The following is a 25685-nucleotide window of genomic DNA, read 5'->3' as shown; positions in this document are numbered from 1 at the left end:
ACACACTCTATGCTGGTAAGATAATTGGAAAAGGTAAAAAACTGAATTCTATAAAATTAACACTGAGAAAATGGAATTTGGGAAAAAATAAAATGAATGTCATAGGGCCCTAAGAGAGTTTGTTAAAATTGTTTTTATTCTAAATCACTCCACAAATTGATCTATAATCATGTCAAATGATTAGTCCTACCCTAAAAGTATTTTGCACACTCATTTTTTCCAATTTTATCTTGTATTGGATCATTCGTTGGATTAAGGACCTGAATCACAGAGGTTTGTTACAAAAGCCAAACAATATTGTTGGTCAGGCTGTGTAATAAAAAAGTAAATTCAGCAGTACTTTGTTTGTATTATGTTTAATGCTTTGAAGGGCTGTTTTCATAACCATATTCAATTCCACAAATTCATGTTTGGAACAAAAGCTTATTATTATTATTAAAACAAACAAACAAAAAAAAAACGATCTGTATCGGAGCGGATCGGAGCGGCAAGACTATAAAAAAATCGGATCGGATCAGAAGCCAAAGAATGTCGATTGGGACATCCCTAATTTAAAGTATAAAATGTAATGAAAGTAAAACTAATGAATGACGATGATCATCAACTGTACAAATGAATGTGGGTCACAGGTTAGCACTTACTTACAATTGCACTTATGTCTGTTGTGGGGCCACGTCCACCTCACTCTGAAGTAGTTAGTGGCTGTACGAGGCTCCCCTGCACTACAGGCTGCTGGGTCGTCCCGGCTAGCTGTCGAAGGAAGTTTTTCTCCAAGCCGCATCAAGATAATCCACACCGCTTGCCTCTTTTCATTCCAGTACGTACTTGTCACCATATATGAAAACTTGTGTTCACCTCACTGCAAGTTTTGAAGCCAGATTGTTGTATATATGTTTCACTTTTACATCTCACAGCAACTATTTGGTGCATTCAAGGACCGCCAAACAATGTGCAAAATTTCAACGCTTGACAAATAATATTATCAGTGAAGCATACTGATACAAGCTGTACATTTTACCTGTACGATTTTCGTCGTATATTTATACATTACCACCAATTTAGGATGAATGAGATGGTTTCTTACTAGAAATGGTGATATGATATATCAAACTGTAATGACCACTTCAAATAAAACCAAAGCAATGATCTATAATATGTACAATGACCTGATGTAAAACTTTGAATGCTGTAATAACGGAGAAGCAGAATGACAGCATGAATGTCAACAGTGTTTTCCAGTCAGAAATGCCCTTCCTTTAGTAGCAAACTGTCCTTAGATCACATTGGATAAAGATCACTCCAGATGAACCGTGTCATTTACCGCGGTCGAGCGCCAGTTTCATCTAGCGGGAGTGCAAAAACTTCACCTTTTGGCAACAAGAGGAGATTTCTTGAGGGCCCTTTTTCTGGAAGACTGAATTATTTGTGACATCCTTTTGTCTCCCTGCCAACATGTTTTGTGGACGTTTGATGTGTTGAAGTTCAACTGTTATGCAAAAGTGACTTTTTAATAATGTTCTAACTAAGACTGTTAAATGATTCCAAATTTTAATCAAGTTAATCACAGTTTTCTAATTAATTCATCATGATCAATCACCATTCGCAATGATGTCTGAAGTATGCCCATTTGTACTGTATTGTTTAGCTGGCAGAACTCGCCATTCCACCGATACGGCCGCGCTGTTGTCATCGTTGTCTGTCGACATATTAGTCACGTCGAGGGTCACCAAATGTGGAGATGCGATTCAGAACGAGACAGAAGCCGAGGATAATTGGTATAAACCGTTTACTCTTCACTGAACAACAAGAAACAACTACTGAGCAACAGTTGCTAACAACAAACACATGACCCGGAAACGGAAGTGAAACTTCCTGATGCAAGCAAATTCATAAAAACTCAACAAATACACAATGACATTAATAACATTAAGTTTTTTTTTATTATTATTATTTATGTTGTGACCTTTTTTGAGCCACTAATTAATTATTTATTATTAATACTATTATTAATAATAATTTTATTCTTAATATTTATTTCTTTGCCTTTTTGCTTTTTTTTAGTCATGCATTTTATTTATTTATTTACAAATAATACCGTTATTTTTTGGTATTTATTTTAAATATATAGTGAGTCTATCCTTACCCACAAGCAGCGACATTACGGTATTATTCTACACTGGTCACTAGGTGTCAGTAACGTTACATTGATAAGACAATAGCCACCGCAGGAAGGACGCTGTCAGTACTAACGTGTGCATCTATTTTATGTCTTATTTATGTCTAAAACGTCTTATTTTCTATTATTATGCCTACTGTATATTGGGTAATAGGAGTGTAAAAGCGATTGTGGGGGTGTTATTTCATGTCTAGAGGGCTCTAATAATGCCAAACCCCTGTTTAGAAGGTCATAAACAGGTTTTCAATACTCGAACTATGAAAATATTCAATTTATAATGAAGGAATCCTACTTTGCGGAAATTCACTTATCACAGTCGGGTCTTGAACCAATTAACCGCCATAAACTAGGGATTACTGTACAGCCAGACAAATTTATTAATCTGGCCTGTTGGAGGTTTCCAAATAATTGTTTTTAAACGTTAACATGGAAGCTGTAGCCGGCAATAGGTATAGCAATAGGTATAGCATTGGTATTTTTAATTACCATAAGTCTTCAACTATCAACATGTTTCCAATGTTTCTGAAGTGAGAGACTGTGCACTTTCTAGTGATATACAGTATCAGTCACTACAATAATCATAGGGACTACGTCAGAGCAGCTCTGGGAAGACGAGGCTTTGATTAAAGGCCAAATGGGCGTATAGAGGGCAGCTGGAACCTGTGTGACGTTCTACAGAAAAGTGCCATTCTGTTATTTATGGGGATTTTTTACTTTTTGGTGTTTGACTGTGTTGTTTGTTGCTTTTCTGTTGTGTTTTTGCTTGATTACAAAACATGTGTAGGAGGTTGTCTGGGAAGTAAACCAAGGGCGGACATTCACATATTCTTGATATTCAATGTTTTATCACTCATTGTAAATCCCACTTCAGTTATTCATGTACATTCTGGGTGTCTTATTCAGTAAAAACCTGAATATTTTACACTGTTTTTTGAGGTGGTCTGTCATTGTAAGATTTTAGCAAGCAGTAATGCAAAGAAACCTCTACATATTTAACGGAACCCAAGCACAAACAGCAGATGGTATAACAATTTTGCAGCTGAAATAAGACAAATCATTCCTGGTGGACTCTTCCAATTATACGTGTTCAATTCGGGCTGGGAATCTCAGGGTACCTCACGATACCATGTTTAGCTCGGGATGTTATTGCAAACAATTATTTGGATATTATTGTGATACATTGATAAGGTGAAACAAAAACAAACAAAACATAGATGTCATAGTTTATATTTTGCAGTTTAATGTACTGTAAGCCGAGTACAAACAGCAATAGTTAAAAAAAAATGACACTGTTTTAGTACACACTGTAACTGAACATAACATACAGTGGTGTGAAAAAGTGTTTGCCGCCTTCTTATTGATGTCTTATGATGTCTGTCACATGTTTGGCGTTTGTTTTTTCGTCTTCTGTGACATGCCTGTGAATATTCTCATTCATCCAGGTCATTATATTCTCAGGGCATTCAGTCGATCGCAACTGGACTGTTCAGGTTGTCTTAGAAGGCGTTTCGCCTCTCACCCGAGCAGGCTTCATCAGTTCATGCTCAAAGACTCGGTAGGACACACACCAGTCAGACTAGATAGGACATCTCTTGTCTGATGTGACTTCCACCCAATTTCCTCCGCTCTCGCAAGGAGCTCTACCTGGATGACATGTAAAATACTGTCTCCACTCCCTCACCACGAATGGTGAAAGTTTATAGCGGCTATATTTTAATAATCCTTTAAAAAACAAGCATATCCATAATCCATCGTAAGGATAAATATAGCGAAAGTTCAAAAGATCGACATTTTGCCCCAATCCTATGTTAAATTATATACAGTAATGCCTCACCGCTTCCCGCTTTGAATTTCACGGCTTCACACTATCAGGGTTTTAAAAAAAATATATCAATAAATAAATCATGTTTTTTTGTGGCTGCGTATGGCCTAGTATTGGTAAAAAAATGTGCATTTTAAGCAAACTGTATGTATTTTTTGGGGGGCTGTTAATAATAGCGTATTAACGGCAGTAACACGTTTATTTCATTAATTACGTACATTTTTTGCGTAATTAACGTAGATGCATCATGGCAAGCCACGGTTCTGTGTTATGACGACAGAAGGGCGGCAGAATGTAGCTCCCCGCAGAGTCACACAGAGTGTGCCGCTCTTTTATAACTGACCTGGACACATCAACGTGAAGGAGGAGTTAGAGGACAAAAAACGGCGTAATAATAATATTAAGAACAAGCCGGCTCTTGTCGTTGATTTCAGAGAGCCGGCTCTTACAACCGAACATTCGCGATCGACCCGTCACGACAGCTTAGGAGTGGCAAAGCCGTTCATTTGCGAACAACACATCACTACAGCTTAGGAGTGGCATGAGAGGGATTCTTCAAAGACAATTTATGGCACAGACCAAAACTAAAATGTTACCCGATGATTTGAGCATCCTGTCTTGGACGCGGTCCGAGTCGGTTGTGAAATGTGAGAAATATGGACCTTTGAAAAATCCCCTGTTCATTTTCAATGGGGAAAATGTCTTAAAGGTGAAATTGTGGAAAATCTGGGGCTTTTTTTGAAAAATTTTATTGGCTGAAAAAAGGAGGAGTTAGACGGCAAACAAACGGCGGAATAAGAATATCAAGAATAATAATCATTTGGCACGGAATGTTATAGATACACATACACACAATCAAAATATAAGGCATTCAGAATACACACTCAAAGACATTGTGATGATTTGTACTATTCTATACTGGTCACCAGGTGTCAGTAATGGTACTGTGGATGAGACACACAAGCACCTCACTTGATCGCTGGAACAACAGGCTTTTATTGCAGGTTTGAATGACCTCACAACAGGCACAGTAATCCCTAATAAAAACACGGACTACTGTTGCGGCCGTAACCCATGCCAAGCTAAAAGTCAACTCTGAACCCCGGACGTCACTTCTTGTTCGACACTGGAACACATTTACAGGAACACACACGAGAGTCATTGTGTGCTTAGCTAAACTTTGACAAATCACTACAGCTGACAACAAACATAACTAATGCGTGCGTGTGTGTTGCATGGCGTGTGGCTTGCAGTGTCAGAACAGGGAGTGGACCGAATATACATTTTTCGAGGTGAGTGCTAGTGCTCATTGGCTGACCCAGGATTTGCTTTAATAAAACTAAGGTTACTGTCAGCTGAAACCACACCAAAATACATCCAAGCCTTTTCTTTCACCACACACGCACACACACACACACACACACACACACAGAGCCTACCCTCTTCCCATCCAATCAGCAGCCAGGACACATTTTAGGCCTCACAGACAGTTGGAAATGAAAACTTTTCAGGCAGCAACGAATGAAAATGAACACGGATATTTAAAAAAATGCAGATTTTCCCCACAAAAAAATGTCTGTCCACATAAAAACAAGCATTTTGTCCAAGCCTGAAAATGCCACAGCTGACTGGCGTCTCATAATGCACGTGTTGATGAACTTAGTGACATATTACATGTACATTAGCTTTAAAATCACAGCCCGGGAAACTTCATGTTTATTTCATCGCACGTGCGTGTTAGAAGGCGCATGCATGCACATGGAGCGGAGGGAAGTGGGGTGTGGGGGCTGTTGGCGTTGGGTGGTGTGGCAGTAATGGATAGCAAACACCTCATTAACGTCTTTTGAAAAGGCTTCAGTTGTAATTGGTGAAGAACTGTAAAGAATGTTACATGCATGGTAATAAACACAAGTCACGAAATGAGACGATGCACTAGATTGGGTCCACGAGAGAGAAATGAGATGAGATTTTAACATTCATTTTAAGAAAAGTATAATTAAAAAAATATGACTGGACAAACAAACACAAATTTAACACAAAACAAAACAATGCAGAACAATGCACAAATTGATGCTAAATAATATTGTTGCTAACATTTCTTGAGACCAAATACACCACTGTTATGATCATATATAATAATATGGCTTTTCAACTGTATTAAAGAGCAGTATTTCTTTTACAACGTATTAAACTGCACTCTTTGTAAAAGTACACCATTTTGCGCTGTTGCGTTTGTATTTACTTTGCTGATCAAACATCTTGTGAGTGTTGACTGGCGGTGTCATTTAGCTTTGCAATCGTCTTTTCTCCTTCTAATTTCCTCCTAATTTCTACTTCTACTTTTTCTACTAATGTCAATGCTTTGCATTACTCCTTACGAAGGTCCACTCTTTTACTGTGGGCATGCAGCATGCAGCATGCTCGCAGCCCAGCCTCTCCTCCCCACATAGACAAAGCAACTGTATGACTGACAGGAGTTATCACTCCATTTGAAAACAATTGTTCATGTCTAGCATCTAGATGCTCTAGCAATGCACTGACTGAGCTCTCTTCCTACCTGTTTGGAGGCGAGAGATGAGGAAAAACAGACACGCATGCACATGGCAATACATGGAGGCCGGCAAAATTGTCCAGCTCATTTTTATTTGTGATTAAATTGTTCATTTATTATCATGAGGCAGTTTTTTTTTTTTTTTCCCAAGGAGAAATCTCATCATGTTTTGAGCTTGCGAGATCTTGTGACACGAGATCTTGTGAGACTCCTATTGGTAGCAATTCTTACTTCTAGTTTGGATCCTTGCGTTAGAGTAATAGCTTTTCATGTTAAAATGGTTCAGCCCTAGGTAGTGCCTCCATGCTGTTCTTAACCAAGGCATACCACGCATTTAAGTTAGGACAAAGAGTTGTATTGTTTTTGCACATTCAACAGTGGTTTAGTATTACAGTCGTCCCTCGTTTATTGCGGTTAACTGGTTCCAGATCTGACGGTGATAAGTGGATTTCAAGTAGGATTCAATATTCATAAATTGAATATTTTCTTAGTTACAGCATAGACAACCTGTTTATGACCTTCTAAAAATGTTTTTTTTTTTAACATTATTAGATCTCTCTTGGCATGAAATAACACCCCTGCGTCTCCTTTCTACTCGTATTACCTAATACAGTAGACATGATAGGCGATAATAAGACAAAAGAACTCAGCATTGGGAAAGTTCCTTGTTGTTGTAGCAGCAGCCTTTGTTTATCCCACATTGCGCAATTGTTACGTGCAGGCTATGGGAGCTCTGTAGGGACATACTGTAAGAGACGGCTGCCGCTTTAAGCTTAGAAAACTACCAAACTAACTCGTTAGCCTCCCATCTATTCATTCTAAACTTAAGAAAGGGTTTGAAAGTGAGTGGGCAAGAAGGAGAAAGGAAGAAGCCAAAAACAAACATCTTCCACACGGAAGTTGTTTTTTTCACTTCATCATATCAGACACCCCATGGCCGATCATCAATGTAACATTACTGACGTCCAGCGACCAGAATACGAATATGACTTGTCATTCAATATTTTCTGGCTAATATTTTATTCATGATGATTGATAATGACATTTATTAATTTATTAATTTGTGAAGAAACCCAACAGTGTGAGGGAGCAATGTTCGAACCGCAAAGTAGCAAGAGACAATTGCTCTTTTACCTATGTTAATGTGACACCTTTTTAGTATTAGTTGAAGTAGTGGCTACCTTCTTTTTGCACCTGCATGACATTTCAAACTTTTCAAATGTGATTTAAAACCTCATGTACTGTACCTTAAAATGTCATCTGTTTATTTGCACTACTTGGAGAGGTGACAGTTTTGTGGTATGTGCTTATGTGTTTTGATTTGTGTTTTGATGACAGTTTCACACTAGAAGGTACTATTGCTTCTCAAGAAAAATGTTATCCAAAACGGAATACATATGACAGGTTAATAGTTCCATTTTTGAATCAATAGTATAGTGTTTGTCATAGTTTAGCACATGTCCACATTGACGGAACTGTTTAAGCAGGTTATGGCTTTCCAACTCGTGATGTGTCTTTTTGAACGTCAGAAGTACTTTTCTGTTCTTTGTCATGCATCAGTGGCTCATAATGCTTCCCAATCCTTGACAAGTCACCCTGCTTAAAAAGTCGTCTGACACATTTCATGACCTAGCAGCACCCGCCCATCAGTGCCGAAATAATCCTCTCACAAACGTTGAGCTACTACATTGGCCTGACTTCCGTCACTTTACTGATGCTTTGGCTCCAAATTGTCGCTGGCTTCTCTGAGACTGTTTTTGTGCGCGTGTACACGCGGCAGACATGTATATGAATACCAGGCAGCGGTGAGTGACAGCCATGAACGCCATTCTTTTTTCTCAGCTTAAATGAAATTTTTACAAAGTTCAACTTCAGAGTGTGACAAATACAGTGGAACCTTGGCTAGCATCATGAATTCGTTCCAGAAGGTCCGACTCTACCCCAAACGGACGTTAACCAAATACATTTTTCCCATAAGAAATAATGTACAGTCGTCCCTTGCTATATCGCGGTTTGAATATCGCTCCCTCACCATATTGTGGTTTTTCAAAAACAAATTAATCAATAAATGGTTGATGTTTCATGGTTGACTATGGCCTATTATTAGTCAAAAACTATTGTTAGAAAAGTTATATGTTGTGTTCTGGTCACTAGGCATCATTATTGTTATGCGACATGACGTTAGATTACATTACCTTTCACACTGCATGGAGACTGGCTAATGAGCCAGCAGAGCCGAGACGACATGCCATGGCTGAGATCAAGTAAAAAAAAAAAAAAGATTATCCTCTGATTCCAAATAGAGCTAACAACAAATGACAAAGGCGTTAATGTGAAGGTAATCCATGTTGCAATTTTGCCTGTTTTAATTGTCGCACAAGTGTAAAAAGAAGTTAGCTGGAGTTAAACATGAAAAACAGCCACACAGTAGATTATCTTTAACGACACGTCGGGTGATTATTTAGTCTTTCCGAGGGAAGTGGCATCAAGCAGTGCTGCTTTCGACACAATCTTTTTATCCAACATGCACGTTCATGAGGTGTAATATGCGAGGACATGATGCAAAATAGCTGCTGTCACTCTGGAGCTGTACTTAAGTGGAAGTAGCAAATGAGCATTATTACCTAATACACTGAGGACACATGAACAAGCGTTCCATCAAGGCCCTTATGCCGCTAATGGCAACCAGCCACTCCCAAATTCCTGGGAGCATTAATTACTTCAAGGTCTAGAATATAATTGCATACTTTCACCCACTTTAAGGTGGGGGGGCTGTGGTGCTGTTGGCTACCAACCATTAATAATAAGAGGTTGCCAAAGGACCAGCGTGACACGCGCCAAATGTGCGCAATATTTTTGTTCTATTGTCAATAGCTGTTAGCCGCCGCACCATTAAGCCGTGCAATGACTGCCTGTTCTGCCGCCGCGCTGAGGATTTACAGTCGCCGTTTGATTGGATTGTAATCATGACGGATTCTAGGAAGCACGGTATGGCGCCTCGGCCCTATTATCGGCCAGCATAGGTGAGAATCTAATTGGCATTTGTACCATTCCATCATTAACGACTGTGTCCATATCTTCACATTGCAGAGGCGATGCAGCAGAACTGCCTTTTCAATCACATCGAGGATAAAGGGAATATCTAACCATAGCTGAAATTAATACGTCTCTCCACTTAAGGAGCATTTAGTCGGCATTTACATGATCAAAAGTGTCGTCTCATTAATTGAACTAGTGAGAGGAGGCCATTTTGCTTCATTTTTACAGGTCTTGGAAGAGTGGCGGAAAAAATCATAAATTGTTTTTTTTATTGAGGATTTGACTAAATGTTCTTCATTGTCTCAGGTGATCAGTTAGTTTGAGAATGTCTCTGAATGTTCTCAACTCCTGTCTCCATGCCCGTATGTCACATTGAGCCGAATAAAGCTGCCCCTAGCTGATATGTAGGTCAAGGTCTCATATGTATGATGTCACGTTGTTCTCATTCTGAGAGAGCCACCAGGTTGGTTCGACAACGCCTCTGCTGGTCGCCTCCAAGTAGCGCACTCCAGAAACTGGCCATATGACGTACAGTATTATTATTATTATTATGACAACAATCTACCTGATGGAAACTTACATAACGCACAAACAGTGCCTCTGCTGGTCACGGCCAAGTAGTGCGCACCATTTTGCCTCAATTTCTTCAAATGGTGATTAATTCAAGAATCATTTCACTCAATTAGACAACATGTTCCTCTCGAAAGTTTCAAAAATTCCAGCCACTGGATAAGATGGACTTGTATCAAATGTCAAGACTCCTTTGAGTACAAAAGCAGCATAGCGTCATAGGTACAGTATGTTCTCCCTAAATCCAGCAACGCCTTTGTTCTGCATTCAGACAAAATGCGCCGTGTCGTACATCTTCTTCTCTGAAGCCTTCTATTTCTGTCCACAGAAACAGAGATGTTGATACATGTCTTGTCTGTGCTAGAAGGAGAGGGGAGGCAAATGTAAAGCACACCAAGCGCAACACACACATCGGCGTCGGCGCACCCACCACCCTCCGATTCTTTCTAGTTACTGAGCCCTCTGGCGCTTCTTTGAAACATCTCCATCATGGATCACCAAGGGGAGAACATTGTGGATATATGCACACACGAGCTGCAAGTAAACATGCTTGTATTTTAAGATAATATAAGAATGAATACATTTTACGGTCAAACGGTCACATAACTTTCAAATATTAGAAGATTCATGTTGGAAGTAACATTTGAGCATAATCACTTTATAGTTGATATCTGTGCTATCTTTGGTTACTGGTGTTAGACTATACAGTGAAAAATCTGAATAAAATACATAATAAGAGTAAAATATATAATAATATTAGGGCTGGCAAATTATTAAAATTTTTAATCAGATTAATCAGTTTTCAAATGAATTAATCATGATTAATCACATTTGTAACTGTGTGAAATATACCCATTTTCACTGTACTTTATTATCAGAAAGACAACTGGCAGGACAGGATTACAGTCGTCCCTCGCCGTTCGAACATCACACCCTCGGTCTATCGCAGTTGTTCACAAAGCAATGAGTTCAGAAATGATTGCTGTTTTGTGGTTGAATTTAACTACTACTATTTTTTTAAATGCGTATTTAAGCAAACTTTACTTATTCTTGGCCTAAATTAAGCATTTTCAAGCATTTAAATGGCTCAAGGAACTAACTAAATGAACTAAAATACAAATACAAGGCAGAAGAAGCATTGTAATTGTGACTGTAGTACTGTATTCTACATTGGCGACTAGGTGTCAGTAATTGTTTGGTGAGACCAGAAGTGATCGCCAAAAAAGGCATTTATTGCACAACACACAGGCAAAATAATAACACAGTAATCATAATAATAACACGGGCTACTGCTGAAGCCATAACCCACGACAAGCTAAAATTAAACTCTGAACCGCCGACGTCACTTCCTGTCCTGCACACATCTGTCCACCCGCCACTAAGGTTCCGTATGGAACACATTTACTGTGACACACATGAGCAGCAGTTTTATTTACATCTTAAATGGCTTATTTACTCTTATTATGCCGACTATATTGAGTAATACGAGTGTAAAACCATTTAAAGCCATTACAATACATTGATGAGACAATCGCCACTGCAGCAAAAAAAACAACAAGCTACTGCTAACGTGTGAGTCTGTTATCTTATTTATGTCTACTATCTTATTTTGTCTGATTATATTGGCTATTATATTGGGTAATACAAATGCAAAGGTGACTATATGGGTGTTATTTCATGTCTAGAGTTAGTTAGTTAGTAGTTAGTAGTACTTTATTAATCCCACAGCAGGGAAATTCACCTGTTACAGCAGCAAGCAAGATACACAAGTAAAGAATGCATAGTGACATAGTGAATACAAAATGGTTCAGGTGTTGTAGAGCCTGATAGCGGTCGGTATGAAGGACCTGCGGAACCTCTCCTTCTTACTTAGAGGGCTCTAATAATGTTTAAAACCAGATTTAGAAGATCGTAAACAGGTTTTCAATGCCATGAAAATATTCCATCTCTTAATATTGAATCCTACTTCGCGGAAATTAACTTATAACGGTCGGAGTCTGGAACCAATTAACCACAATAAACAAGCAATGATTGTACATACATACATACATACATATATATATATTTAGGTCTAAAAATCAGGTCTAAAAATCTATTTATCTAACAATAGTTTCTTTAATAGTAGCAGAACATTTGAATCACACTTTAACCGTGTTATTATGAGCAATGAGGGGTTGCGTTCAAAGTCACCACGTCATTTAAGCTGAAGTCACATGTTTTGAATTTATTTTCTGGTATGTCTGAGAATACTTAAGAGTTACACATTGCACTTGAACTCATCATCGTGTGAACAGCTTCTTGTCAGCATGGAAAGGAGCACGGTGCTCGTTAGGTGCTAAGGAAAGGAGAAAATTATTGGATGTGTTCATGGTTTGTGTGCGTTATATGAACTAATAAGTGAGTTTCATGACTGTTTTACATCAAGAGTGAGCTATTTTCAGTGTTTGTGATACCAATATACACTTATTTTTTCTGCTGATTTAGTACCACACATACATGCATAATAAACATGTTGTGATGTTCGTAATGTCAGTGAATGCCCCTTGTGTGAGTGTGGAGGACAATGGGGAAGTGTTGTTCCCAGGACGAAAGGAAAGTCGTGTTTGTGAGTTGGCGATACGTACTGTATATGTTGTTGAAATTGCACTGCTGTTCAGATTAAAGTTATAAAAGAGTGTCAGACTGTGTGACTCTGTGGGGACGCTACACTGTGCCTGCATCTGCCGTCGTAACAGAGAGGCGTGGCTTGCCGTCATGCACATAAAGTATTTTAATTAAGCTAATTATCCATCCATCCATCTTCTATGCTGCTTATCCTCACTATGCTTGAGCCTGTCCCAACTAACTTGGGGCGAGAGGCGGCGTACACCCTGGACTGGTCGCCAGCCAGTCGCAGGGCACATATAGACGAACAATCATTCACACTCACATTCATATCTATGGACAATACCTATCGGAGTTGCCAATTAACCTAACATGCATTTTTTTGGAATGTGGGAGGAAAACCGGAGTACCCGGAGAAAACCCACGCACGCACGGGGAGAACATGCAAACTCCACACAGAAATGCCCAGCAGAAATTCGAACTAAGATCGTCCATGTGGCCAACATGCGAACCAGTCGGCCACCGTGCGACCAATGTTAATGTAATTAATGAAATCAATTAGTCAAAATGTTCTGACCTGCTGTTTTAACGCCTTTTTGTTTTGATACGAATAACAATAATGACAGCAAAGTAGTAGCGACTGAATCAACAACAATGCATCTGCTGTTTGCAGCCAGTAGTGCAGTTGATTCAGGACCAGATTCTTAACAATCATCTAATCAAGTATTACATGCAGAAAAGCCACAGAAAATGCCACAATAAAAATTAGGATAAGTTGATACTGAATAGCTTTTTGTCTTGTCTAGTTTTTGGCCAATGGTTTGTTTTTGTTCTTTGCTGATTTTCATTTGCACCAATCCAATGTATGAAGACTGTTTTTCTGCATTAGTGAAGAAGGACTATTTGAAGTGAAGGCCTTTAGTCACAGAGAATATTTGATCATGGTACAGTGAACCCCCCCAATGGAACCCTCGGAATAATTCAATTCATTAAGGTTTAATAGCTTTCTGTGATTTGTTGACCCACACAATGTGTTCAATGGTAAAAGAAAGCCTCAGGAGTGCGCATACGCCTTTTGGATGAAGAATACATTTTGCATGAATCATCTGTGAAGATTTGAATATGTATTTATGGAATTTCAAGAGGTAGGAGTCTATAGCAGCGAGGCAATCTTCACCACCAGCAGCTCCCCAGCAGATGTGTTTTGGCATGGAGGTCATATCAAAATGTGCACAATGAAAACTGCTTCAGATGCTCATTAGACACTCTTCCAAGATGGCTACTGATACAAAATGTATATACTGTACGTGTATTTTTGCCATGGAGATCATATTAAAATTTGCAAGATGAAAACTGCTTCAGATGTTCATGAGGCACTTTTCCAAGATGGCTACTGATTTTTAGTTTTTATTGTTTTGGCATTGAGATTGTATCAAAATGTGCAATATGAAAACTGCTTCATAGGCTGGAGATGCTCGAGATGCTGTGCCGATATGGCTACTGAGGGAATTATTCATGTTGAGGCAAAAAACAAATGCTCGGGTAATCCCGCAGGGTTTATGTGAAACATCAGGGCAAGAAGAATTAAAACCATGATGTCAGTACTTGCTCTAATGGCCTTGCATCACCGGTCCAGATGTCTCTAGTGTGGGTGTGGAGTGCCTTTGGCTGTTCTATTGATATCATTAGTTGTAAAGTCATAACAACTTTCGTCAGGAAGGTTATAGAGGCATGACGAATCCCCCCAAACAAACCTTTGTCAATGCTCATTAGCACCCACAAGCTTTACGCTTTGACTTCCCGAGTTAGCGCTTCTTTTTGATGGCTGACATTTGTGTGTTTTGTTTTTTTCAAACGTAGCATATTTCCGCAAATAGTGTGGAATAGACCAAGGAGCTGGTGATTGACTTCAGGGGGAAGAGGACTCCTGTGGAGCCAATCACCTTTCAGGAACGGGGTGGCAGTTGTGTTTGTAAATACACTTTTGTGCCAATAGATGGCAATCACATGAGGCGTGGATGTTGAGAGTGACGTGGGAACTTTTGGGACACATGATCAGTAGTGTACCTTTGAATCAGTGGGTGTTTCGTACTTTCAACGCTAGAAACCCTCATCAAAGATGCCTAACTACAGGGTGATCAAGCCTGAGCCTGTGTCCCACGGCCAAAATCACAACGACCTTATGAAATTATCAACTGGAGCTTATCAATCAGAAATCGCAGGAGGTCATTATTCAATATAATTTAGAAAGAAGAACTAAAAAACAAAAAGAAGGCTAAAATCATCACACAGCAACTTAACACTCAAAAGGCAGAAAGAAAATATGCATGTACCAATACGTATACAGCCAATTAAATGCTTTGCTAGGAAGAAATGCATGGAAAGCTGTTAAAATAGTTGTCTTTTTAATTGGTACTTAGTATTGTATATTTCTTATCTGCCTGTTGAGTATTAAGTTGCTGTGTGATGATTTTAGCGTTCTTTGTAAAATGACATTGTGAGTCAGACCGTTATAATGAGTAATGACTTCCTGCGACTTCCGATGGGTTGACAAACTCGTCGTGAGTTCGCTTATAGCTTGTGATTAGCTCCTGACAAAAAATAAGCTACAATTTCTTCACGGACTTGCGAGCGGCACAGTACAGTTCTGAAGTAAAGGAGATGTCACGAAATTAGAACATGGCCATAAATTAGCCACACCGCTGTATAAGCCACAGGGTTCAAAGTTTAAGAAAAAAGTAGCAGCTTATACACCGGAAATTACGGTAATTTTTACTTTTTATTTGTAAATATACAAATCTCAAAGATGTCATATACTTTCTGTTTTATAGATTTTATGCAGAGTCTTTTGGTATGCTGCTCGGTGTTGAAGACAATGTCTCAACATCTTTAATACAGCTCAGGGGAATTGCTCTGAACTTGTGGCGTTAATTCATCTCAGAGACTGTTGACGTGACTCGGTAGGTGCTACTGTTTGGAGTAGTAACAGCATTTAAATGGGCACCTTTGAACTACAACACATTTTTTGACACTTTTTTTGGAAGATGGGTGAAAAGGAAGGTGTATTTGAGTGGATGAGACACCCAGCGACTAAATTACCTTTTAAATGTTTTTGATGGTTATACAGGACTACTATGACTACAAATGACTGACTTTTTGCGTGCATTTAGCTTTTTCTTTGTTCTTTTGTGCCCTTCTTTGCAGTGGTCTCAGCAAGGGGTGTTGCAAAATGTCCTAGTAGTCATGAGCTACTTATTGTTACATTTCCTCACACCAATCAGGTGGAAGTGCGCCGTTGTGCTAAAATGCTGCTGGCATAATTGGGATTAAGTACTGGATTACTCGGGAAATGTAGTTTTCAAGCTATTACATCCTGCTGCGTTAAGACCTTATCAAGCTGTGATCCTTTTGTTTCCTCTGAGTCATTGCAGCATGATAAAAAATTTAATAAAACCCTTTGCCAGCTGTTAAGGCTATAGCCATATGTCCGTCAGGATACTGCTGGCCAAATGACTCCAAGTACAGCTTTGCGTGCTGCTGCTTGTGTGTTTTGATTGTATTGTGGCACAAAATATTCAAAGTTATTCATGACTTTTAAGTTTTTGGAGCCCAGTTGGATAAAATACTTGACACGCTACCATTTGTCTCTCTGGCTGGATGCATTGTTGCATTGTTATTCTGCTATCTGAGGCAGAAAAACTTTCAAAACAAGTATCTAAATCTTTACTCTTTGCTGCTTGCTTTTGCTTTTGCAGCTGCCGTGACCCAAAGTGACCCCAGACAATTGGGCGCCACATTTAACACACACATATACCTGTACATGGAAATGGGAATAATCAGTTCCAAGGTCAAACTGTGGCTATTGTACAACATTTATTGACGGTTTTAGCTGTAAAAAGAAGTTAACCACTGTCTCCAGAAGAGATAACGTAAAGTGAATAAATCTGTCCCCATCGTGCAGATGATGTTTGTCATTAAATGTCACGGCGAGACGGCTGCCTAGAGGGCGTCGACATTCAAACATATGCAAGCATCCTGTCCCGGCTCTTCCTGCTTTGAGCATGTAAACCACGCCCTACATAACACACACACACGTGCATTAGTCATGTTTGTTATCAGGTAATAATAGCCACTTTAACATACTTAAGTGTTAAGTGTTACTTAAGTGTTACTTAAGTGTTAAGTATCAAAAGAAGTTAACCATCAGGAAATGATGTGAACTTCATTAATTTGTCGCCCTCGTACAACCTTTATTAACTGTACAGGTGAGCTTTTACCACTATTTAATACAACCATTCTGCTCTGGAACGCTGGTTGACTTTTAAGTTGTTTCTCTGTGCCATGCAAGTGCAAAAAGAAGTTAACCATACAAGATCTCACGGCACCCCTACATTAAAATGTGACAAGATTTCTGGTATGGAGAAAACCAATCAGATTGTGAACTATGGTGTGGCTATTATGAATGATAATACAGTAATATGGAAGTGACAGTGTGAAAGGCATTATCGGAAGCGCACATTAAGTGCTTTAGGCACATCTTGCAGTCCAACTTACCTCGATGTAGCGTTAGCATCAGCAAGTGACGTGTGGCTGTTTTTTTTTTCCATTAGAGTTAAACAGCAGCTTGTTACTTGTTGATCTCCAAGAAGAAGCTGCTGTAATTCTACATTTCATCAATTTTACATCGGATAATTACTACTCATTGCATTTGGCTGAGCGCCAACTTTCAAGCAGTGGCAGTCACCTGTTCCGCTTCATAACACACCTCATACATAGAAGGGATCTGTGTTGACAATTTAGCGACATGGTCGCTATATTTAGCGAGTAAAGGTGTGCATTAAGTGTTTCTTGTGTCATGCATTTATTCGCTACTTAAATACAAGCGATGAACTAAGGTGAAGTATCCGCCGAGTTCCACCTCCTTACCGCCATGCAATGCAGGTCTGAAAGCTCTAAAAACCCCTCCACAATGCAACCCGAACCTTGACCAACAGAGCCAAGAAGTGGCTGTAACTGTTTTACTAGCCGACAAAAGCCAGTCTCTTCAACGATGGTAAAGGGCTGGTTGTCGAGTATCTTCCAGTGTCTTTGTAGGCTTTCAAAACACCGCCATAGCGATGCTGGCGTTTCAGGTGGTTGATATGGTTTGATGTGGTGAAGGTCGACGTTTTTTTCCTCTCCTCGCAGAATGTTTGCAGAACATTTTGTGCAAATCGCACACAAAATGTCTTCCCCTTAGACATTAACGACCCCCCACAATGTCGACGTCGTGATTGTTTACCTTGTAGGTGGGAGGTGGGGAAATGACAACTGCAGCACGTTAAAGAAAAGGTGTGCCCGATATGCTCACCTTAGCCCAGTAACACACACCACAATACCGGTAAGCTCGCCTCATTGCAGAGTTTTTTCAAATTCGGTTATCAGAGGTATTTTTAATGTTATCGGTGTGATGTCATAATTCCTCACGGATAATTATTCTGCACTCCTAATCATTATGTACTATCATAACAGTGGTTTATTTGATGTAAAAAATGTAAAAAAAAAAAATATGTTGACAATAATATCCTTGAGCGTCAGTTTGTGCGACAATAAACATTTCAAAATGCACCTGTTATGTTTTTTTTGGTTAAATAATTTTAAAAAAAGTTTGTCCAGTCATATTTTTCCTTTGTACTTTTCTTAAAAATAATGTTAAAATCTGGTCTCTTCTTGTGGACCCAATCTTGTGCATTGCCTTGTCTTTTGAGCTGGGTGTCTCATGACGAACCCGAGTTCATACTAATGCACCGTAATCCCTTGTTTATCACAGTTAATTGGTTCTAGACCCGACCGTGATAAGTGAATTTCTGTGTTGTAGGATTCCTTATTTCTAAATGGAATATTTTGGTTGGAGCATAGAAAACCTGTTAACGACCTTCTAAATACGTTTTTTTTTTTTTTACATTATTAGAACCCTCTGGACATGAAATCACACCTCTATAGTTGTCTTTGCACTCGTATTCCCCAATACATAATGACAGGGAATAACACATATAAGACAAAAATAAAACACAACATAGACAACTTCTGAAAGGTAATGTTTGTTTTTTCGTTCATTTGGCCATTTTTATGCTTAAAAATGCTTCATTTAGGCCACAAATATGTAACATTTACTTAAATGTGCTTTTTTAAAATGTATTTATTTATTTTACTAATAATACGCTTTGGTCAACCACCAAACAGTGATCATTTATTAATTTATTTATTTTGAAAAACTGCGATTGAGTGACGCCACGGAATTCATACCGCAAAGTAATGAGGGACGACCGTATTCTTATTCTGAAGCAGAAAAACTCAAAGCATCTTTGTCTGTACTCCGCCATGACCACTAAAGGACGCTGCATTGAACAAGCATAAAGCCACGGCAGCGTAACGTACATAATATAGACGCCACACACAAAGCGTTGAGCCAGCATTACAGTGCACAAATGTGCACTTTGTTACATGACATGATCACCAAATGGAGGAAGCAGGAAGCGACTTGAGCGGAACATGCTTTGGAAATGAGCGCTTTATTTGATTTAGTGGCAGAATAACAGCCCCCGGAGCCATGCGCTCATATGGGGTGAAGCAAACGTGGCACTCAATTACCGTCTGGCACCTGCACACCTGGGTGTTTTGTGTGTGTGTGTGTGTGTGTGTGTGTGTGTTAATAAAGTCACCCCCAGTTGCTGCCAAGGTGAGCAAACAGCCTTAAGTGTACTAATTATCCATTCTGCTGTTTTTAGGCCCATACCAAGAAAGATACGCTCTCTGATTTTTGAATACATTTTTTTCCATAGCTAGTAATGGAAATGAGAATAATCTGATCCAGGGTCAAGCTGTGGCCATGATACAATCTTTATTCACCATTTAAGTCATATTTTAGCTGTCACGCAAGTGTAAAAAGAAGGGAACCACTGTTTCCCATAGGCATTAGTGTAACGTCAATTCATTTGTCGCTATCATAAAAGCTTGATTAAGTGTACATCGTTTTTAGTCACATTTTAGCATTCTAAGTGTCATAAAAGTGTAAAAAGAATTGAATCACTGTTTCTCAGGGAAACAACGCTGTCCGGCCGTTTCTATTGATTTCTCTTTCAGTTTTTCTGTTGGCTTGTGAATTACTTCACAGGCAGATTCCAAGCTGATCAGCACCAGGGTTCTTTCTGTGATGCTTTGCAAGTAAAAAAACAATAAAGACATTGTTTCTCAGGGCTCTGTGTTGGGCCCAATATTGTTTGCCAAAATTTCAGTAGTCGTAGGGTTATGTATAAAGTGACACCAGTGAAAGTAAACTGAAACTTGAATTCTTTAAACAAGTCGGTGTGCCTGTCTTTCAGGTGTTTCGCTAGGAATGAAGGCACAGTGTGCATGTCGGTTTTTCGGAATTTATAATTGCAACACATTCATCCGCCTCGAATGCTGAGCATCTCCACACGCGACTCCTACTACCTGACTTATTGATGTGCTTTCCTCGTGTTTGTTGAGCCATTTTTAAAGACAGCAGGCGTTCTTCTTCGGCACTGACTGCTGAGAGAAACAAGTGACGAGCGCTCTGAAAACAGGTCCAAAACAACAGAGAACTTGGAAATTTGCAAGCTACTTTACAAAAAACACTAGCAGCACTGCTGCTTAGTCACCACACAGCTCATACGCGGAGCTGCCCACATCAGTTAGAGGTGATACAGCTTGCAGAGGGAGATTGTATAGTGGATACTGACAATACCTACAAAAATACGTATTGTGTTCATATCGAATTGGTATCAAAGTATCGATTCTTGTGGCAACCCTATTTTATTTATTATTATTATTATTTTTTTTTATAGAAACAAGTTGTGCGTGTTGTTGTATGGGACACAGAAGCCGGTGGAAGCAACCTTTTTGCCCACAGTGATTTCTTCTATGCAGTGACGTGCGGTGAGGTTCATGGCTGGTGGAGTTTTTTTTATGTTGATACAGGTTGCTCATGAAGAGGATAACAAGAAAAAGAAAGGAATAATTCACTTGGATTAAAAATGTTGTTTTCACATAGTTCTTACTTTTTTGTCAAAGTCTTATCACCTCCTGGTGAACTTAACTGTGTAATCCTCCATCTTGGCAGTCATTCATTCATTCAGCAAAGCATAAAAATGTATTTGATGCATCTGACTTGCTGCAAAACAGCTAGTGCTGCCGCTGAAAAAAAAACCAAACAACAACAACAAAAAACACTGTCTTTTCCTCTCTGTGGAAGGACAGCAGTGACAAGCACCTTCCAGCTCTCGCTCGCCCCCACTACTTTAGGATGAGGCGAGTACCGCAAGTGCCTCCTGTATGACATTTATGTGTATTTTATTGTCTTATTAGCAAAAAATAATGGCATCACCCTTGCATTAAAGACATTCCGCAGGCTGTAGAAAGTCATGGAGTATAATAAATATTTCTGCAACATTATACAGTATTATTGACTCACTGAGTGCACTCAGATGGTAGGCAGGGCTTGCGCACTAAGCCTCATCTTAGGTTAAGAGCGATACTGTCACCGAGTGCCATTAATGTACGTTATGCCATTGCATAATAAATGTATTTTAGCATTAGTCTCTTTTTATTAATTAATGTATTAATTGACGTACATAGCCTAAAGGATTTGTAGTAATTGTATTGACAATATTGAGCCAAATGCTTTGTGACTTAGACAAAGTCTATGGTTATCATCACCCTTCTGTTGTGTTGTGGCATCACACACAAAAAACACAAAAATGTCAACGCAAAAAAACAGCACACATGCAGAGTTATGAATTTAGGACATTACACATGAAGCTTGTGGTGTCATGGATGACAATTTGTATTTTCAGCTGCTCGTCTGCTAGTGTCTGTGGGTGTCCATTGGTGAGCTCAGAGGTCGTTGTTGATGACTCTAGCTCATCCCAAAGGTGTTTGATAGTCTATGGTTATCATCACACTTTCCTCTTTTGCTATCACTGTAACCATTCTGTGGTTGGCGATAAAACACATAAAAGCCTAAGAAAAACGACACTTGTGTTAACGTCTCTTGTGATTTGCTGACATGATGGGTTGAATTTTTGGTTGACTTTTGAGGCATATTCTAGTAGGAAAATGTTAAAATCCAAAAATACTACTTTTGGAAGAGTTGGACTTTGGAGGTCCCACTGTGTATAAACTTTAGTAGCATTTTGACACCTAAAACTACCCACTCATCTTGTCAGAGGTGAAATACCACCACACGGCCACCAGGGGGCGCCTGCTCATACTACTGAAAAGCCAACAACTAGTCAGTTTAATGTCATTTTGCTTTAAGAAATCCCACACATCAGTCAGACAGCGAGCGAGATGGAGGAGCCGTGAAACTGTCACCTTTTTAACACACCAGGCCCCTTTGTATTATTTATATGTTTCATCAAGCTGACAACTTAAGTGCGAAGTTCCTCTTTCTGTCCCGAGCAGCAGCTTTAATGCTGTTTGCCCCCTTCCTGATTTCTTTTTTTTTGCATGTTTGTCACACTTTTTTTGTTTGTTTCAGATCATCAAAGAAATTTTAATATTAGTCAATGACAACACAAATGAATACAAAATTTATTTTTTAAATGAAAGTTTTTATAATTAAGGAAGAAAAAAATGCAGACATACATGGCCCTGTGTGAAAAAGTAATTGCCCCCTAAACCTAATAACTGGTTAGGCCTGCCTTAGCAGCAACAACTGCAATCAAGTGGCCCACTCATCTTTGCAGAATTGTTGTAATTCAGCCACACTGGAGGGTTATCCAGCATGAACCACATTTTTAAGGTCATGCCACAGCATCTCAATAGGATTCAGGTCAGGACTTTGACTAGGCCACTCCAAAGTCTTCATTTTGTTTTTCTTCAGCCATTCAGAGGTGGACTTGCTGGTGTGTTTTGGATCATTGTCCTGCTGCAGAAGCCAAGATGGTTTCAGATTGAGATCACAAACAGATGGCCGGACATTCTCCTTCAGGATTTTTTTTTTTTTTTAGCAGAATTCATGGTTCCATTTATCACAACAAGTCTTCCAGGGCCTGAAGCAGCAAAACAGCCCCAGACCATCACACTACCACCACCATATTTGACTGATGGCATGATGTTCTTTTTCTGAAACGCAGCGTTACTTTTACGCCAGATGTTATGGGACACACACATTCCAAAAAAGTTCAACTTTTGTCTCGTCAGACCACAGAGTATTTTCTCAAAGGTCTTGGGGATCATCATCTGGCAAAACAACTTTGCCAGATGTTTTCTGGCAAAGTTGAGACGAGCCTGAATGTTCTTTTTGTTCAGCAGTGGTTTTCGTCCTGGAGCTCTGCCATGCAGGCCTTTTTTGCCCAGTGTCTTTCTTATGGTGGAGTCATGAACACTGACCTTAACTGAGGCAAGTGAGGCCTGCAGTTGTGACAAGCATGCAAAGGAGAACTCAGGATAAATTGTATGTATATATGTATATATACAGTATATATATATATATATATATATATATACATAGATAGTCAACTTTTGAAAACAGCCGGAGTGAAGTAGTACTAGTAGTAGTCCCACACACAGGTACTGTATGTATGTCGTAAAAAGAAAAAAAGAATAATTTAATGCTTTATTATTTTGTCAAATGTGCAGGGACCTACTGTACATAATAAAAGTACAGTAATAAGACCATGATAAGTGAATTTCCACAAAATAGGATTCCTTTTTTTATAAATGGAATATTTTCATAGTTAGAGCATAGAAAACCTGTTTGCGACCTTCTAAATATGTTTGTTTTAACATTATTAGATATGAAAGACATGACATAACACCCCTATAGTCACCTTTACATTGCTATTATCCAACATAGTAGACATAATAAGAGAAAATAAGAAATAATATGGACTCACACATGTTCCGGTTTTAGGACAGTATTACCTGTGTTGGTTATTGTCTCCTCAATGTAACAAAATGTAACATTACTGATACCTAATGACCATTGCAGAGGGCCCTCGTCTGTGTGGTAACAGCTGGGTTTTTCAACAGGACAACGCTGCAGTTCACAATGGTCTTAAAATTTGGATCAGGAGTGTATAAAGTATCACTTGTCTATCATTTTAATAGACAATTAATTTTAATAATACAAACAATACTAATAACTTGGTTTGATAAACTAACAAAACATTTTATTTTTTTCCCCACACTAGTTGTAGTGATAAATAATTCTCACATTATTATTTTTTGCACTTTTCAGTACCAACACACAAGTACCATCTGATTCACTTGCGTGAGGAAGTGTGTCAAAACCTGACTGGAACGGAATAAATTCACTCATTTTAGCGATATTTTACAATGTTTTATTACATTTCATATATTATTGCTTATTATCAAGATTATTCAAATTGTTGTTGTGTTTTATGTGTTTGATTGACACCTCTTGGTGGCAGGCATTGGGGATGAATGCTAAAAACACGACATCATAAAACATGTTTGGGGTTTTGGCTGATAGTTGGTAGATGTTCGTAGAAGTGACAGACACAGACAAGTGGACGTACAATACATGGTTTTCATTAGTGTGTATGTGCATCCAGCTGTTTGGACATACAGTACGTGTGTGTGTGCAGGCCATTCGGCATCAGGCGGAGTAAATATGGAGTGGGATGAAAAGACGTGAAAGTGAAACCCACCGGCAGACTTCATCAGCGCCCGCAGCCGGCATCAGATGTGAAACCGAGAGACCCGATGTTATGGTAATAGATACGGGCCTGAGCCACCAGCCGGTCATTCAACGCTATCGATTTTGCAGAGATATTTTCCCCGAGTAATCAAAGAGCTGTGAAATCCTTACTCTTGCCGGGGTGCGCTCTGAGCTTCGGGGACCTCTAACAGGATTGCTTGCTGTGGTGAAGTCAGGAGTTGAGGAAAATGATACGTCTTTCACGTTTATGTACACTGATTGCTGCTGCTTCTGAAATTGTGGAGAGTTGGAGCACAGTGCAACTTTGCAGAGACACAGAGGAGGCACGGCATTCGAGGTCATTGCACCATCCATGAACAGCCGGATTTGAATGAATTAAACAAATAGGATCAACTCAAAACATCCATCGCTTGTGTTGGGTGTGATGAAACAAGCGGCAACAAGCTACTCGACCCTTTCGAGGCGGGCTCAGATGTACGTCGTCTTTTTTGGCAATAACTGGACACTATGTATTGCATCTTTTTCTAAACTTCAGTCTCCAGATCTTTTCCAAGAAGGGCTGCATAAAGAAAAATGTTGGGGCCACTTTATTATCATTCACCTTTAATTTTGTTAACTGCGCAAGGTAGTTGAAGTCATGCAAGTAGTTTCAGACTGTTAACTTTGTCACTCGACACAAGTGTTGATGTGTTTCTCTTCACCATGACTTTGATCAAATTCCACCCCTGCAAATGCAGCAAACAGTAATCCCTCGTTTATTGTGGTTAATTGGTTCCAGACCCGATCGCAATAGGTGAATTTCTGTGAAGTTGAATTCCTTATGGGATGTCACAAGACACTCGACGACACTCGACGATACACAAGACTGGGTCTACAAGAACGAGATGAGATGAGGTTTTCAAAGAAAAGTACAATAAAATGATGCTATATTGCAATATAATTAAAAATAGAATTTATACTACGTATACTCTCCTGCACTCCGCTACCGGCCTCGCTTCCACCCACCAAGACAAAGAGACTGTATGACTGACAAAAGGGCTCCCTCAGTTCATGGATAATGGATGGATAATGTGCCAAGTTGCTGAAACCAATGCACAGAGTGAACTCTCTTCCTGCCTGTTCGGAGGTGGGAGATGAGGAAAACAGACACGCATGCACATGGCAATATACCGAGGCCAGCAAAATTGTCAAGTTCATTTTCATTTATTGTGTGATTCATTAATTTATTTATTAT

At 39.2% G+C, this 25685-nt stretch overlaps 1 protein-coding gene across 1 annotated transcript in view; it reads left to right on the top strand.

Moving 5' to 3' along the window:
- tmem132e (transmembrane protein 132E) overlaps nt 1-25685 on the top strand; it is a 496716-nt gene that overhangs the window by 177940 nt on the left and 293091 nt on the right. The gene's annotated exons all lie outside the window — the stretch shown is intronic.

This window comes from Dunckerocampus dactyliophorus, chromosome 16, assembly GCF_027744805.1.
Source record: "Dunckerocampus dactyliophorus isolate RoL2022-P2 chromosome 16, RoL_Ddac_1.1, whole genome shotgun sequence".
Lineage (NCBI taxonomy): Eukaryota > Metazoa > Chordata > Actinopteri > Syngnathiformes > Syngnathidae > Dunckerocampus > Dunckerocampus dactyliophorus.
The sequence above is the reverse complement of the archived record's forward strand: the minus strand, read 5'-3'. Positions and strand labels throughout refer to the sequence as shown.